The sequence below is a fragment of the Pygoscelis adeliae genome, unplaced genomic scaffold (genome assembly GCF_000699105.1).
Source record: "Pygoscelis adeliae isolate BGI_AS28 unplaced genomic scaffold, ASM69910v1 Scaffold304, whole genome shotgun sequence".
Classification (NCBI taxonomy): domain Eukaryota; kingdom Metazoa; phylum Chordata; class Aves; order Sphenisciformes; family Spheniscidae; genus Pygoscelis; species Pygoscelis adeliae.
The window spans coordinates 432,125-436,158 of record NW_008824558.1 but is presented as its reverse complement, the minus strand read 5'-3'; the positions used below and the strand labels follow the sequence as shown (position 1 = coordinate 436,158).

The window sequence follows — 4,034 nt, the reverse complement described above, 5'->3', positions numbered from 1 at the left end:
GCCAAATTTGAGAAACGGACTAGAAGTGCAGTTGGTTTGTTTTGTCCTATTTCCCCCTTTCCCTTGCTGCGTTGAGGAAATACACCTCACTGAATCAATTCTCACAAAGGACTGCAAACTCTACCGAAGCCCTCTACTCTAGGTCGGGTGTCTGCCCTCAGCTGGGCTTCCCTTTAGGAATGTCACGTGCACAGCTTGCTATAAAGAGTTTTGGAATTGGATTTTTACCTTGTATACCTGAATACGTTTGAAAACTAGCACCTCAGAAGGCAAAAACTGTCCTAGTTTTACTCTGTCCCATCATCCAGAATCACTATTTTCTTGCAGTGCCCCAAGTGGCACTACAACTACAGGCAGGGAGGGGGACTGGCTCATTTGCCCTGTCCTCCAATCCTGCTCCCAGCCCCACAGCTCTGGGCAGCAGGGACAGGCCACCAGCACCGTCTGCCTGAGCCTCTCGGTGTAACCTTGTTCTCAAGGGAAGAAGCACACTTCCCAAACAGCAACATAGCATGCCAGCCCTATCCTGCCACTCAGCTCCATACGTTCAGGGTGTACGCGTTGTGTGTGTGCTTTATCACACAACCAGTGAACGCTGCTATGCAAGGAAGTTGCAAGACCTAACACGCCCTGCATGGACTTCTCTTGAAGTCCATGGCTTTCAATATAGATGCACGGTTCCACGCAAGAGGCTCCTAGTGCAAGACAAAATTATACCATAAATCAGAATTGTCCAGGTCAGGCAACAGACACGATCCCACACGACTTCCCTGAGTAAGACAAGCTGAAAAACACAGCTTGATTTCTGAACGTAGAGCAGCAAGCCACAGAGCTTCTGAAGCAACAAGAAAAATTTACAACAGTTTTGAGCACTGACTGCGACTGAAAATAAAAGTCATGCTCTGCCCAGACAGTCCACAAAAGGAAAGAGAATAGTCACATTTCTTGTCATGTACGGCTTGCTAAGCACTGCTGGGGAGGGTGAGCGCACGAGGAGCGATGAGCAGAGCTCCCATGGCCAAGCAATGAGTCTCTGAGTCACCCCCCAGGATCAGAAACACATGGCTTAAGTGGGGGGTGGGCAGCTATTCTACAGCATCCCTACGTCTGCTCTGAAAAGTCATCTGCTGTCATAGCGCTACCTGTACCTGGGGAAGGCTTAGGGGTTTGGTACTGCTTCCCCCACGACTTGTTACTGCACCTCCTCACCTGAAGCCATGGCTGGTCACCAGGTAATAGCAGCGGCACGAGGGAATGTCATACAGGGGTGTCTGAAGTTTGCTCCCGCCTACATTCCCTGACACATCTTCCTCCACACCATCAAGGTAGAACAGAGGGCAGGCAATAACCCTAAAGCTTATACTAAAAATTCATGCAGTAAGACCCATGTAATGGAAATGTTACTCAAGTCCTGTTTTGGTTATCTCATTTTACACATAAAAAGAAGAAAGACGTACACCCAGGCACACACAACACTCTTCCCCACAGCCCCCTGGCTCTTTTCCAAGAGCATTTTAAACAATCTACAATTACTAATAAAAAGTAATTGAAAGTAAGTCTCAAGAAAGTTGTGGGTTTTTTTTTCTTTTTAATATGAACTTCCTTGCATTTAGGTTTGTTATTCTGGACCATTTGCTTTTCACACTTCTTTGTCACTGGGCTTTAATCAAGAAATTATTTGTTTAAAACATGAGAAAGTTGCAACTTTCCTTCAATTTTCCTTTTCTCAAAATGATGAGAGCAAAGTCCTTCTATCTGATAGTTAAGTGCTTAAGTCCTCATTTTACTTCTGGTTCATGCAAACGCACTCCAGGAGGAGGGCTCAAGTACATCTAGGTTTTGATGACAAATAAATTAACTATCTGGAAGGAAATAAATGGACAGTCCTTAGCTATTGCAGAGGTTTTCATTAGAGGATGTAGGATAACTCTACAGTCATTCATTTGCAACAAAGCTGGGATTTTGCCAGGAATCCAAGACATAAAGCTGTAGTTTAGTTGTATTTATTTGTGTCAAAACAGTCTAGCTACATTTCTATTATTTTATATGGTTTCCCAGCAAGGAAGACATTACAATGGGCTGGGAATAGGTTGGAAATTTTTTGGCTCAGAAATGAAATCTGTGAAAAGCTGCAAGAAGAGGAGAATAAAGCTATCTTTTGAAACTTCACAAGCCAATGGTCACAGATGAGGGTCCTGTATTACTCAATGCCAGAAAGTGCGGGGCACCCCTTAAACCTTGAAAAAGATTGGAACAGTTCCCTTTTCCAGCCTTCAGTCACTGCATGAAAAATTCAACTGCAATTAGCATTTAGTACAAAGCACTTTCTGTAGGCTGACAATAGGTAGCTAGACCAGAAAGTGTACAGAACAAGAGCAGAATCCTATTTTAAAGAATCGCATGGGTTTTGTTAACAATGATGTGATCCCCACTTTTCCCCCAGAAAATTCAAGTACATATGATTCCCCCCGCTTAGTAGCGTAAATCAAGAGCAAGAAAACAGAAGTTTAGATTAAAAAGCATCAGGGTAAGTTCAGGGACATGTTAAATGGAATTGCTTATTTTGCTGTTCCATTAAATAGGCAAGCTCAATGCATCTGACACCCAGTCCTATTCTTTATGATCACCATTCACCATCAATCATTTAAGCTGTGTGTCAGACCTGCCTAAGTGAAGTGCCCATTGCTCTGAATGACTGTGATGTGCACTTTGTGCTGGGAGGAGATGAAAGATGAACTATTATATTCCTAAATATCTCGGGGAAAAAAGGATCTTCTCTGCATTACATAAATTTCCGTGACATTTCAATTAATCTCCTAGTGCTACCTACAGTCTGTACACTACACAACACAAGCTACCGTGCCTAAGGATAAAATATCAGAGAAGAAAAAGTACTAATTGAGTCTTAGCTGAGATGATGTGACTTAAAGTAAATGTTAAAACCAAACAGCATCATCACCTTACACAACTGCATGCACAGAGACAAAAGTGGCTGATAATTAATGCAATAAAAAAGCAGCTTTACAATCTTTGTCACAAGTTCTCATTAATTCTCTACCACTCCCTTTTCCCCTGCATATTTGCCTTTCAGCAACAGAGTAGAATAGCAAGTAAGAGCACTGGTGGCATCATGTGCAGCCACCCAGTTCTGAAAAGCATTTCAGAGTTAATGTTTTCTTACCTTTTATAGAAACCGTGAAGAGGCTGGAGACATAAAAACTGCCAGTAATCCAAGCAGAAGGCCTTTAACTTCAGCATTTTCAAATACTTCTACTGCAGCAACTGTAGTCTGCAGCTAGGTTTTGACAACACAAGACTTCTTTTTGTTATGATTTGAATGACTCAAATCCAGTCCAACACACTCCTCTCCTTATTGCCGCAGCATAAGTGTTTCTAATTGCTAGCAATATATGCAGCTAGTCATGCACATGGCACAGCACCTGCACAGTTACAGTATCCTACTTTAATACAAAGAGGCAGTCGCACAAAGGATACAAATTCTTGGTATCGCTCTTTGATCCTGATTGCCGTTTAGCTTTCTGAAAGTCCCCAGTACTACCGGGATGACTGTTATTACACAGAAATCCCACTTCTCCTTTTGGCTATTTTAGGCCATTCTAAAAGCCCTCTGGTCAAACAGCGTGTATATATTCCAGTTAAGGTTTTTGAAGGACCTTTGGAAAGCATCCTTCAAGCTCACAGAACTTCGGAAAATGCAAGCAATTATCTCCATCAGATCTGACAACAACTGCCCTATAATCACAGCAGTGCTATGATCCCATCACATGGGAACTGCAGGCTTTTTTCCTTCTTTTTTTTTTTTTTTTTTTTTTAAATAGAGCAGCACACAACTCTGTTAATCAGCTCCTCCTGTGTAAATCACATCGGCTCCATTGTCTGCCAGCACCTATGAAAACTGTGGGCTCCTTATGACAGGGGAGGGGAAAAAAAAAAAAAAGACCGGGGGGTTACTTACCAAGGGTTTGAATTGCTGGATTAATCCGCAGGTCAATTTTATGCTCTACTCCTGCCAA

At 42.6% G+C, this 4,034-nt stretch overlaps 1 protein-coding gene across 1 annotated transcript in view; it reads right to left on the bottom strand.

The window, feature by feature from the left end:
- IQSEC1 (IQ motif and Sec7 domain 1) overlaps positions 1 to 3,204 on the bottom strand; it is a 149,687-nt gene extending 146,483 nt beyond the window's left edge. The window contains exon 1 of the mRNA XM_009321981.1: positions 3,182 to 3,204. The gene's annotated coding sequence lies outside the window, so the exon portion shown is untranslated. The remainder of the gene's footprint in view (positions 1 to 3,181) is intronic.
- Positions 3,205 to 4,034: the final 830 nt, after the last annotated feature.